General features: G+C 53.2%; 1 non-coding gene across 1 annotated transcript in view; it reads right to left on the reverse strand.

Moving 5' to 3' along the window:
• The window catches only part of LOC143243479 (small subunit ribosomal RNA), a 1,805-nt gene extending 685 nt beyond the window's left edge, over window positions 1-1,120 (reverse strand). The window contains exon 1 of the ribosomal RNA XR_013024604.1: window positions 1-1,120. This exon is cut by the window's left edge and continues 685 nt beyond it. This is a non-coding gene — a ribosomal RNA (small subunit ribosomal RNA).
• Between the last annotated feature and the right edge of the window lie 12,955 nt (window positions 1,121-14,075).

A 14,075-nucleotide genomic window follows, 5' to 3' on the forward strand; every position in this document is an offset into this window, starting at 1 on the left:
TACTTCCCCCGGAACCCAAACACTTTGGTTTCCCGGAAGCTGCCCGCCGAGTCGTTTGAGGAACTCAGGCGGATCGCTGGTTGGCATCGTTTATGGTTAGAACTAGGGCGGTATCTGATCGCCTTCGAACCTCTAACTTTCGTTCTTGATTAATGAAAACATTCTTGGCAAATGCTTTCGCAGTAGTTCGTCTTGCGACGGTCCAAGAATTTCACCTCTAGCGTCGCAATACGAATGCCCCGTCTGTCCCTCTTAATCATTACCTCGTGTTCCGAAAACCAACAAAATAGAACCGAGGTCCTATTCCATTATTCCATGCACCATTATTCAGGCGTTTCGCCTGCTTTGAGCACTCTAATTTTTCAAAGTAAACTTGCCGGCCACCCAAGACACTCAATCAAGGGCACCGAGGGAAAACCGGCAGGATGTTTAGGCCAGGAAGTAACCGCCAAAGCGGACCCCCTGTCTAGAACTGAGATCCAACTACGAGCTTTTTAACCGCAACAACTTTAATATACGCTATTGGAGCTGGAATTACCGCGGCTGCTGGCACCAGACTTGCCCTCCAATAGATCCTCGTTAAAGGATTTAGAGTGTACTCATTCCAATTACGGGGCCTCGATAGAGTCCCGTATCGTTATTTTTCGTCACTACCTCCCCGTTCTGGGAGTGGGTAATTTGCGCGCCTGCTGCCTTCCTTGGATGTGGTAGCCGTTTCTCAGGCTCCCTCTCCGGAATCGAACCCTGATTCCCCGTTACCCGTTACGACCATGGTAGGCGCATAACCTACCATCGACAGTTGATAAGGCAGACACTTGAAAGATGCGTCGCCGGTGCTAGACCGTGCGATCAGCCAAAAGTTATCCAGAGTCACCATCATTTGCGGACCGAGGTCCGATTGGTCTTGGTCTAATAAATGCGCTCGTCCCGTGAGGTCGGAGCTTTGTTGCATGTATTAGCTCTAGAATTACCACAGTTATCCAAGTAGGAAAGTACGATCTAAGGAACAACGGCTGGATAATGAGCCATTCGCGGTTTCACCTTATTTCGGCATGTACTTAGACATGCATGGCTTAATCTTTGAGACAAGCATATGACTACTGGCAGGATCAACCAGGTATCTTTTCTCGTTCGGTGCAAGCCACCCGCTCCAACGGCGAGTAGAAACACCACTCTCGAATCGGCAGACGCGTGGCTAGATACACGCCTGCCGTTCTCTGTCTACTTCGTGTCACCAATCACGAGACAGACCTCTTACACACTCTAGAGTACGAGTTCTCCAAAACAACAGTTCCGATAAAACGAAACAAACTAGGGCGTATCAGGAAGAACCGACCTTCGGAGGACAGCTCAACCCACACTAAGCTATATCGAAAATGATGCATATTCCGATGTCTCGGCATGGTTACCCGAAACTCGTCGCATCAGCAGTGGGAACAGAACGTCTTTCGTAACAAAGACAATCGTTAATCGCTCGGATTAACTCGTACGCGTGCGGTCGAACGCACGTACTGCTTTATCCCCGCTCGGACCGAGAGGGAAAGGGAAACAGTCACCGTTATTGACGTGCCCCGTGAAAGGGAAGGGGCGCTCGGACCCTTGGTTTGACAAGCTGAAATTCAACGGCTCGTGCAGAGCACGCTGCGGGTCCAGCATCCCTTGTGTCTCTGACTGAGACCGGCTAATCGCTCGGATTAACTCGTAGGCGTGCGGTCGAACGCACGTACTGCTTTTATCCCCGCTCGGACCGAGAGGGATAGGGAAACAGTCACCGTTGTTCACGTGCCCCGTGAAAGGGAAGAGCCGCTCGGACCCTTGGTTTGACATGCTGAAATTCAACGGCTCGTGCAGAGCACCCTGCGGGTCCAGCATCCCGTGTGTCTCTGACTGAGACCGGCTAATCGCTCGGATTAACACGTAGGGTGCGGTCGAACGCACGTACTGCTTTTATCCCCACTCGGACAGAGAGGGAAAGGGAAACAGTCACCGTTGTTCACGTGCCCCGTGAAAGGGAAGAGCCGCTCGGACCCTTGGTTTGACATGCTGAAATTCAACGGCTCGTGCAGAGCACGCTGCGGGTCCAGCATCCCGTGTGTCTCTTAATGAGACTGGCTAATCGCTCGGATTAACTCGTAGCCGTGCGGTCGAACGCACGTACTGCTTTTATCCCCGCTCGGACCGAGAGGGAAAGGGAAACAGTCACCGTAAATAACATGCCCCGTGAAAGGGAAGGGCCGCTCGGACCCTTGGTTTGACAAGCTGAAATTCAACGACTCGTGCAGAGCACGCTGCGGGTCCAGCATCCCGTGTGTCTCTGACTGAGACCGGCTAATCGCTCGGTAACTCGTAGGCGTGCGGTCGAACGCACGTACTGCTTTTATCCCCGCTCGGACCGAGAGGGATAGGGAAACAGTCACCGTTGTTCACGTGCCCCGTGAAAGGGAAGAGCCGCTCGGACCCTTGGTTTGACATGCTGAAATTCAACGGCTCGTGCAGAGCACGCTGCGGGTCCAGCATCCCGTGTGTCTCTGACTGAGACCGGCTAATCGCTCGGATTAACACGTAGGGGTGCGGTCGAACGCACGTACTGCTTTTATCCCCACTCGGACCGAGAGGGAAAGGGAAACAGTCACCGTTGTTCACGTGCCCCGTGAAAGGGAAGAGCCGCTCGGACCCTTGGTTTGACATGCTGAAATTCAACGGCTCGTGCAGAGCACGCTGCGGGTCCAGCATCCCGTGTGTCTCTGACTGAGACCGGCTAATCGCTCGGATTAACTCGTAGGCGTGCGGTCGAACGCACGTACTGCTTTTATCCCCGCTCGGACCGAGAGGGAAAGGGAAACAGTCACCGATATTGACGTGCCCCGTGAAAGGGAAGAGCCGCTCGGACCCTTGGTTTGACATGCTGAAATTCAACGGCTCGTGCAGAGCACGCTGCGGGTCCAGCATCCCGTGTGTCTCTGACTGAGACCGGCTAATCGCTCGGATTAACTCGTAGGCGTGCGGTCGAACGCACGTACTGCTTTTATCCCCGCTCGGACCGAGAGGGAAAGGGAAACAGTCACCGTAAATAACATGCCCCGTGAAAGGGAAGGGCCGCTCGGACCCTTGGTTTGACAAGCTGAAATTCAACGACTCGTGCAGAGCACGCTGCGGGTCCAGCATCCCGTGTGTCTCTGACTGAGACCGGCTAATCGCTCGGATTAACTCGTAGGCGTGCGGTCGAACGCACGTACTGCTTTTATCCCCGCTCGGACCGAGAGGGAAAGGGAAACAGTCACCGTTGTTCACGTGCCCCGTGAAAGGGAAGAGCCGCTCGGACCCTTGGTTTGACATGCTGAAATTCAACGGCTCGTGCAGAGCACGCTGCGGGTCCAGCATCCCGTGTGTCTCTGACTGAGACCGGCTAATCGCTCGGATTAACTCGTAGCGTGCGGTCGAACGCACGTACTGCTTTATCCCCGCTCGGACCGAGAGGGAAAGGGAAACAGTCACCGTAAATAACATGCCCCGTGAAAGGGAAGGGCCGCTCGGACCCTTGGTTTGACAAGCTGAAATTCAACGACTCGTGCAGAGCACGCTGCGGGTCCAGCATCCCGTGTGTCTCTGACTGAGACCGGCTAATCGCTCGGATTAACTCGTAGGCGTGCGGTCGAACGCACGTACTGCTTTTATCCCCGCTCGGACCGAGGGAAAGGGAAACAGTCACCGTAAATAACATGCCCCGTGAAAGGGAAGGGCCGCTCGGACCCTTGGTTTGACAAGCTGAAATTCAACGACTCGTGCAGAGCACGCTGCGGGTCCAGCATCCCGTGTGTCTCTGACTGAGACCGGCTAATCGCTCGGATTAACACGTAGGGGTGCGGTCGAACGCACGTACTGCTTTTATCCCCGCTCGGACCGAGAGGGAAAGGGAAACAGTCACCGTTATTGACTTGCCCCGTGAAAGGGAAGAGCCGCTCGGACCCTTGGTTTGACATGCTGAAATTCAACGACTCGTGCAGAGCACGCTGCGGGTCCAGCATCCCGTGTGTCTCTGACTGAGACCGGCTAATCGCTCGGATTAACACGTAGGGGTGCGGTCGAACGCACGTACTGCTTTTATCCCCGCTCGGACCGAGAGGGAAAGGGAAACAGTCACCGTTATTGACTTGCCCCGTGAAAGGGAAGAGCCGCTCGGACCCTTGGTTTGACATGCTGAAATTCAACGACTCGTGCAGAGCACGCTGCGGGTCCAGCATCCCGTGTGTCTCTGACTGAGACCGGCTAATCGCTCGGATTAACACGTAGGGTGCGGTCGAACGCACGTACTGCTTTTATCCCCGCTCGGACCGAGAGGGAAAGGGAAAAGGGAAACAGTCACCGTTATTGACTTGCCCCGTGAATGGGAAGGGCCGCTCGGACCCTTGGTTTGACAAGCTGAAAATCAACGACTCGTGCAGAGCACGCTGCGGGTCCAGCATCCCGTGTGTCTCCAAATGAGACCGGCTAATCGCTCGGATTAACTCGTAGCCGTGCGGTCGAACGCACGTACTGCTTTTATCCCCGCTCGGACCGAGAGGGAAAGGGAAACAGTCACCGTAAATAACATGCCCCGTGAAAGGGAAGGGCCGCTCGGACCCTTGGATTGACAAGCTGAAATTCAACGACTCGTGCAGAGCACGCTGCGGGTCCAGCATCCCGTGTGTCTCTGACTGAGACCGGCTAATCGCTCGGATTAACTCGTAGGCGTGCGGTCGAACGCACGTACTGCTTTTATCCCCGCTCGGAACGAGAGGGAAAGGGAAACAGTCACCGTAAATAACATGCCCCGTGAAAGGGAAGGGCCGCTCGGACCCTTGGTTTGACAAGCTGAAATTCAACGACTCGTGCAGAGCACGCTGCGGGTCCAGCATCCCGTGTGTCTCTGACTGAGACCGGCTAATCGCTCGGATTAACTCGTAGGCGTGCGGTCGAACGCACGTACTGCTTTTATCCCCGCACGGACCGAGAGGGAACGGGAAACAGCTACCCATATATTTTACGACAGTAACCTCTTCCACCGAGGCACGTCAAAAACCACCGTTACAGGTGGTGCCGAATCCACCGAGACGGGTAGAACGACAAACTTACTAGGAAAACGCCGCACAGTGTTCTTAAAACCATCACTTCTCGCAACATTCTTTTCGCTCCAATATATTGTTTCAATCCACCATTACGTTCGTTCATTCAATATCTCTCGGCCTCTTACATTCTTTGTTCGGCCATTTCTTAACACTATCGGCAGTCGTTTTCGCTAGTACTCACCACCTGTGTGGAAACGGGCCGTGACCAGCCCACAGGTCCCGGGCACGCCGGGTTAAAAGGTGAGAGGAGGCTTAACACAATGTTACAATCCTGTCTCAGACAGACTATGCCCCTATATAGAGAAGGAAACTAAATTTAATGCCATCAGAACCCATTAGTACGGCATTTGAAAGTGCGGTAAAGGCAAGGGACCAAGCGGAATAGTTCCGCATCGCTACCCTGAGTTGCGTCAAATTGGTCCTCAGTTTTGAGTGAAAAGTGGTGAAAATGAACGCTGAAAACAACGTTTCTAACTATCAAACTGATTTTGCCATTTCCTCCCACTTTCCAAATTTCACCGAACTCTCCTCACATCCATGCCGTCTTTGGCATCACTCTATACGGGAGAAAATTTCTTAAAGTCGTACTCCCTTTCAGGTCCGTCTCAGACAGACTATGCCCCTATATAGAGAAGGAAACTACATTTAATGCCATCAGAACCCATTAGTACGGCATTTCAAAGTGCGGTAAAAGGCGAGAACCTATGCGGGCAAGTTCCGCATCGCAACCCTGAGTTGCGTCAAATTGGTCCTCAGTTTTGAGTGAAAAGTGGTGAAAATGAACGCTGAAAACAACGTTTCTAACTATCAAACTGATTTTGCCATTTCCTCCCACTTTCCAAATTTCACCGAACTCTCCTCACATCCATGCCGTCTTTGGCATCACTCTATACGGGAGAAAATTTCTTAAAGTCGTACTCCCTTTCAGGTCCGTCTCAGACAGACTATGCCCCCTATATAGAGAAGGAAACTACATTTAATGCCATCAGAACCCATTAGTACGGCATTTGAAAGTGCGGTAAACGGCGAGAGCCTATGCGGGCAAGTTCCGCATCGCAACCCTGAGTTGCGTCAAATTGGTCCTGAGTTTTGAGTGAAAAGTGGTGAAAATGAACGCTGAAAACAACGTTTCTAACTATCAAACTGATTTTGCCATTTCCTCCCACTTCCCAAATTTCACCGAACTCGCCTCACATCCATGCCGTCTTTGGCATCACACTATACGGGAGAAAATTTCTTAAAGCCGTCCTCCCTTTGAAGTCCGTCTCAGACAGACTATGCTCCCTATATATAGAAGGAAACTACATTTAATGCCATCAGAACCCATTAGTACGGCTTTTGAAAGTGCGGTAAAAGGCGAGAGCCTATGCGGGCAAGTTCCGCATCGCAACCCTGAGTTGCGTCAAATTGGTCCTCAGTTTTGAGTGAAAAGTGGTGAAAATGAACGCTGAAAACAACGTTTCTAACTATCAAACTGATTTTGCCATTTCCTCCCACTTTCCAAATTTCACCGAACTCTCCTCACATCCATGCCGTCTTTGGCATCACTCTATACGGGAGAAAATTTCTTAAAGTCGTACTCCCTTTCAGGTCCGTCTCAGACAGACTATGCCCCCTATATAGAGAAGGAAACTACATTTAATGCCATCAGAACCCATTAGTACGGCATTTGAAAGTGCGGTAAACGGCGAGAGCCTATGCGGGCAAGTTCCGCATCGCAACCCTGAGTTGCGTCAAATTGGTCCTCAGTTTTGAGTGAAAAGTGGTGAAAATGAACGCTGAAAACAACGTTTCTAACTATCAAACTGATTTTGCCATTTCCTCCCACTTTCCAAATTTCACCGAACTCGCCTCACATCCATGCCGTCTTTGGCATCACTCTATACGGGAGAAAATTTCTTAAAGCCGTCCTCCCTTTGAAGTCCGTCTCAGACAGACTATGCTCCCTATATATAGAAGGAAACTACATTTAATGCCATCAGAACCCATTAGTACGGCTTTTGAAAGTGCGGTAAAAGGCGAGAGCCTATGCGGGCAAGTTCCGCATCGCAACCCTGAGTTGCGTCAAATTGGTCCTCAGTTTTGAGCGAAAAGGTACACGTAACGTCCTAAAAACTACCGGGTAGTGTCCGCATCGTCCTCCACAACCCCGCCAACGGACGCGTCGAGTGATCGATCGCGAATCTCTCCTAGAGGCAATGAGGCCATTGGGGTTAGTCGGCGGCAACGTTTGAACATGCCGATAACGCTTACGCTACGTCCATCGTCGATTCCAGTCAAGCCTCACCAGTCCCCTATATATATAGAAGGAAACTACATTTAATGCCATCACTACTCAAAAGTACGGCTTTTCTATGTGCGGTAAAAGGCGAGAGCTTATGCGGGAGAGTTCCGCGTGGCTACCCTAAGTGCCGTCGAACTCGTCGTAGCGTGTTCCACCGCCTATCTGTCCGAAGGGCAGAAAGAAACTGCGGGAACTCGGCGGGAGCCGGTAATCGAAATGCCGACGATAACCTCGATAGGCGGCGGGTGCCGGTAGTCGAATCGACAGTCCTGCCGCCAACAGACTGGTGTCATGCCGATAACGCTTACGCCACGTCCATCGTCGATTCCAGTCAAGCCTCACCAGTCCCCTATATATATAGAAGGAAACTACATTTAATGCCATCACTACTCAAAAGTACGGCTTTTCTATGTGCGGTAAAAGGCGAGAGCTTATGCGGGAGAGTTCCGCGTGGGTACCCGAAGTACCGTCGAACTCGTCGTAGCGTGTTCCAACGCCTATCTGTCCGAAGGGCAGAAAGAAACTGCGGGAACTCGGCGGGAGAAGGTAATCGAAATGCCGACGATAACCTCGGTAGGCGGCGGGTGCCGGTAGTCGAATCGCCAGTCCTGCCGCCAACAGCCTGCTGACATGCCGATAACGCTTACGCCACGTCCATCGTCGATTCCAGTCAATCCTCACCAGTCCCCTATATATATAGAAGGAAACTACATTTAATGCCATCACTACTCAAAAGTACGGCTTTTCTATGTGCGGTAAAAGGCGAGAGCTTATGCGGGAGAGTTCCGCGTGGGTACCCGAAGTACCGTCGAACTCGTCGTAGCGTGTTCCACAGCCAATCTGTCCGAAGGGCAGAAAGAAACTGCGGGAACTCGGCGGGAGCCGGTAATCGAAATGCCGACGATAACCTCGGTAGGCGGCGGGTGCCGGTAGTCGAATCGACAGTCCTGCCGCCAACAGCCTGCTGACATGCCGATAACGCTTACGCCACGTCCATCGTCGATTCCAGTCAAGCTCACCAGTCCCCTATATATAGAAGGAAACTACATTTAATGCCATCACTACTCAAAAGTACGGCTTTTCTATGTGCGGTAAAGGCGAGAGCTTATGCGGGAGAGTTCCGCGTGGCTACCCTAAGTGCCGTCGAACTCGTCGTAGCGTGTTCCACCGCCTATCTGTCCGAAGGGCAGAAAGAAACTGCGGGAACTCGGCGGGAGCCGGTAATCGAAATGCCGACGATAACCTCGGTAGGCGGCGGGTGCCGGTAGTCGAATCGACAGTCCTGCCGCCAACAGCCTGCTGACATGCCGATAACGCTTACGCTACGTCCATCGTCGATTCCAGTCAAGCTCACCAGTCCCCTATATATATAGAAGGAAACTACATTTAATGCCATCACTACTCAAAAGTACGGCTTTTCTATGTGCGGTAAAGGCGAGAGCTTATGCGGGAGAGTTCCGCGTGGCTACCCTAAGTGCCGTCGAACTCGTCGTAGCGTGTTCCACGGCCAATCTGTCCGAAGGGCAGAAAGAAACTGCGGGAACTCGGCGGGAGCCGGTAATCGAAATGCCGACGATAACCTCGGTAGGCGGCGGGTGCCGGTAGTCGAATCGACAGTCCTGCCGCCAACAGCCTGCTGACATGCCGATAACGCTTACGCTACGTCCATCGTCGATTCCAGTCAAGCTCACCAGTCCCCTATATATATAGAAGGAAACTACATTTAATGCCATCACTACTCAAAAGTACGGCTTTTCTATGTGCGGTAAAGGCGAGAGCTTATGCGGGAGAGTTCCGCGTGGGTACCCGAAGTACCGTCGAACTCGTCGTAGCGTGTTCCACGGCCAATCTGTCCGAAGGGCAGAAAGAAACTGCGGGAACTCGGCGGGAGCCGGTAATCGAAATGCCGACGATAACCTCGGTAGGCGGCGGGTGCCGGTAGTCGAATCGACAGTCCTGCCGCCAACAGCCTGCTGACATGCCGATAACGCTTACGCCACGTCCATCGTCGATTCCAGTCAAGCTCACCAGTCCCTATATATATAGAAGGAAACTACATTTAATGCCATCACTACTCAAAAGTACGGCTTTTCTATGTGCGGTAAAGGCGAGAGCTTATGCGGGAGAGTTCCGCGTGGGTACCCGAAGTACCGTCGAACTCGTCGTAGCGTGTTCCACAGCCAATCTGTCCGAAGGGCAGAAAGAAACTGCGGGAACTCGGCGGGAGCCGGTAATCGAAATGCCGACGATAACCTCGGTAGGCGGCGGGTGCCGGTAGTCGAATCGACAGTCCTGCCGCCAACAGACTGGTGTCATGCCGATAACGCTTACGCCACGTCCATCGTCGATTCCAGTCAAGCCTCACCAGTCCCCTCACCATATATATAGAAGGAAACTACATTTAATGCCATCACTACTCAAAAGTACGGCTTTTCTATGTGCGGTAAAGGCGAGAGCTTATGCGGGAGAGTTCCGCGTGGCTACCCTAAGTGCCGTCGAACTCGTCGTAGCGTGTTCCACGGCCAATCTGTCCGAAGGGCAGAAAGAAACTGCGGGAACTCGGCGGGAGCCGGTAATCGAAATGCCGACGATAACCTCGGTAGGCGGCGGGTGCCGGTAGTCGAATCGACAGTCCTGCCGCCAACAGACTGGTGTCATGCCGATAACGCTTACGCCACGTCCATCGTCGATTCCAGTCAAGCTCACCAGTCCCCTATATATAGAAGGAAACTACATTTAATGCCATCACTACTCAAAAGTACGGCTTTTCTATGTGCGGTAAAGGCGAGAGCTTATGCGGGAGAGTTCCGCGTGGGTACCCGAAGTACCGTCGAACTCGTCGTAGCGTGTTCCACCGCCAATCTGTCCGAAGGGCAGAAAGAAACTGCGGGAACTCGGCGGGAGCCGGTAATCGAAATGCCGACGATAACCTCGGTAGGCGGCGGGTGCCGGTAGTCGAATCGACAGTCCTGCCGCCAACAGCCTGCTGACATGCCGATAACGCTTACGCCACGTCCATCGTCGATTCCAGTCAAGCCTCACCAGTCCCCTATATATAGAAGGAAACTACATTTAATGCCATCACTACTCAAAAGTACGGCTTTTCTATGTGCGGTAAAGGCGAGAGCTTATGCGGGAGAGTTCCGCGTGGCTACCCTAAGTGCCGTCGAACTCGTCGTAGCGTGTTCCACCGCCTATCTGTCCGAAGGGCAGAAAGAAACTGCGGGAACTCGGCGGGAGCCGGTAATCGAAATGCCGACGATAACCTCGGTAGGCGGCGGGTGCCGGTAGTCGAATCGACAGTCCTGCCGCCAACAGACTGGTGTCATGCCGATAACGCTTACGCCACGTCCATCGTCGATTCCAGTCAAGCCTCACCAGTCCCCTATATATAGAAGGAAACTACATTTAATGCCATCACTACTCAAAAGTACGGCTTTTCTATGTGCGGTAAAGGCGAGAGCTTATGCGGGAGAGTTCCGCGTGGGTACCCGAAGTACCGTCGAACTCGTCGTAGCGTGTTCCACGGCCAATCTGTCCGAAGGGCAGAAAGAAACTGCGGGAACTCGGCGGGAGCCGGTAATCGAAATGCCGACGATAACCTCGGTAGGCGGCGGGTGCCGGTAGTCGAATCGACAGTCCTGCCGCCAACAGCCTGCTGACATGCCGATAACGCTTACGCTACGTCCATCGTCGATTCCAGTCAAGCTCACCAGTCCCCTATATATAGAAGGAAACTACATTTAATGCCATCACTACTCAAAAGTACGGCTTTTCTATGTGCGGTAAAGGCGAGAGCTTATGCGGGAGAGTTCCGCGTGGGTACCCGAAGTACCGTCGAACTCGTCGTAGCGTGTTCCACGGCCAATCTGTCCGAAGGGCAGAAAGAAACTGCGGGAACTCGGCGGGAGCCGGTAATCGAAATGCCGACGATAACCTCGGTAGGCGGCGGGTGCCGGTAGTCGAATCGACAGTCCTGCCGCCAACAGCCTGCTGACATGCCGATAACGCTTACGCTACGTCCATCGTCGATTCCAGTCAAGCTCACCAGTCCCCTATATATATAGAAGGAAACTACATTTAATGCCATCACTACTCAAAAGTACGGCTTTTCTATGTGCGGTAAAGGCGAGAGCTTATGCGGGAGAGTTCCGCGTGGGTACCCGAAGTACCGTCGAACTCGTCGTAGCGTGTTCCACGGCCAATCTGTCCGAAGGGCAGAAAGAAACTGCGGGAACTCGGCGGGAGCCGGTAATCGAAATGCCGACGATAACCTCGGTAGGCGGCGGGTGCCGGTAGTCGAATCGACAGTCCTGCCGCCAACAGCCTGCTGACATGCCGATAACGCTTACGCCACGTCCATCGTCGATTCCAGTCAAGCTCACCAGTCCCCTATATATATAGAAGGAAACTACATTTAATGCCATCACTACTCAAAAGTACGGCTTTTCTATGTGCGGTAAAGGCGAGAGCTTATGCGGGAGAGTTCCGCGTGGGTACCCGAAGTACCGTCGAACTCGTCGTAGCGTGTTCCACCGCCAATCTGTCCGAAGGGCAGAAAGAAACTGCGGGAACTCGGCGGGAGCCGGTAATCGAAATGCCGACGATAACCTCGGTAGGCGGCGGGTGCCGGTAGTCGAATCGACAGTCCTGCCGCCAACAGCCTGCTGACATGCCGATAACGCTTACGCCACGTCCATCGTCGATTCCAGTCAAGCCTCACCAGTCCCCTATATATAGAAGGAAACTACATTTAATGCCATCACTACTCAAAAGTACGGCTTTTCTATGTGCGGTAAAGGCGAGAGCTTATGCGGGAGAGTTCCGCGTGGCTACCCTAAGTGCCGTCGAACTCGTCGTAGCGTGTTCCACCGCCTATCTGTCCGAAGGGCAGAAAGAAACTGCGGGAACTCGGCGGGAGCCGGTAATCGAAATGCCGACGATAACCTCGGTAGGCGGCGGGTGCCGGTAGTCGAATCGACAGTCCTGCCGCCAACAGACTGGTGTCATGCCGATAACGCTTACGCCACGTCCATCGTCGATTCCAGTCAAGCCTCACCAGTCCCCTATATATAGAAGGAAACTACATTTAATGCCATCACTACTCAAAAGTACGGCTTTTCTATGTGCGGTAAAGGCGAGAGCTTATGCGGGAGAGTTCCGCGTGGCTACCCTAAGTGCCGTCGAACTCGTCGTAGCGTGTTCCACCGCCTATCTGTCCGAAGGGCAGAAAGAAACTGCGGGAACTCGGCGGGAGCCGGTAATCGAAATGCCGACGATAACCTCGGTAGGCGGCGGGTGCCGGTAGTCGAATCGACAGTCCTGCCGCCAACAGACTGGTGTCATGCCGATAACGCTTACGCCACGTCCATCGTCGATTCCAGTCAAGCCTCACCAGTCCCCTATATATATAGAAGGAAACTACATTTAATGCCATCACTACTCAAAAGTACGGCTTTTCTATGTGCGGTAAAAGGCGAGAGCTTATGCGGGAGAGTTCCGCGTGGGTACCCGAAGTACCGTCGAACTCGTCGTAGCGTGTTCCAACGCCTATCTGTCCGAAGGGCAGAAAGAAACTGCGGGAACTCGGCGGGAGAAGGTAATCGAAATGCCGACGATAACCTCGGTAGGCGGCGGGTGCCGGTAGTCGAATCGACAGTCCTGCCGCCAACAGCCTGCTGACATGCCGATAACGCTTACGCCACGTCCATCGTCGATTCCAGTCAAGCCTCACCAGTCCCCTATATATAGAAGGAAACTACATTTAATGCCATCACTACTCAAAAGTACGGCTTTTCTATGTGCGGTAAAGGCGAGAGCTTATGCGGGAGAGTTCCGCGTGGGTACCCGAAGTACCGTCGAACTCGTCGTAGCGTGTTCCACGGCCAATCTGTCCGAAGGGCAGAAAGAAACTGCGGGAACTCGGCGGGAGCCGGTAATCGAAATGCCGACGATAACCTCGGTAGGCGGCGGGTGCCGGTAGTCGAATCGACAGTCCTGCCGCCAACAGCCTGCTGACATGCCGATAACGCTTACGCCACGTCCATCGTCGATTCCAGTCAAGCTCACCAGTCCCCTATATATAGAAGGAAACTACATTTAATGCCATCACTACTCAAAAGTACGGCTTTTCTATGTGCGGTAAAGGCGAGAGCTTATGCGGGAGAGTTCCGCGTGGGTACCCGAAGTACCGTCGAACTCGTCGTAGCGTGTTCCACGGCCAATCTGTCCGAAGGGCAGAAAGAAACTGCGGGAACTCGGCGGGAGCCGGTAATCGAAATGCCGACGATAACCTCGGTAGGCGGCGGGTGCCGGTAGTCGAATCGACAGTCCTGCCGCCAACAGACTGGTGTCATGCCGATAACGCTTACGCCACGTCCATCGTCGATTCCAGTCAAGCTCACCAGTCCCCTTTATATATAGAAGGAAACTACATTTAATGCCATCACTACTGAAAAGTACGGCTTTTCTATGTGCGGTAAAGGCGAGAGCTTATGCGGGAGAGTTCCGCGTGGCTACCCTAAGTGCCGTCGAACTCGTCGTAGCGTGTTCCACCGCCTATCTGTCCGAAGGGCAGAAAGAAACTGCGGGAACTCGGCGGGAGCCGGTAATCGAAATGCCGACGATAACCTCGGTAGGCGGCGGGTGCCGGTAGTCGAATCGACAGTCCTGCCGCCAACAGACTG

This window comes from Tachypleus tridentatus, unplaced genomic scaffold (assembly GCF_004210375.1).
Source record: "Tachypleus tridentatus isolate NWPU-2018 unplaced genomic scaffold, ASM421037v1 Hic_cluster_2, whole genome shotgun sequence".
Lineage (NCBI taxonomy): Eukaryota > Metazoa > Arthropoda > Merostomata > Xiphosura > Limulidae > Tachypleus > Tachypleus tridentatus.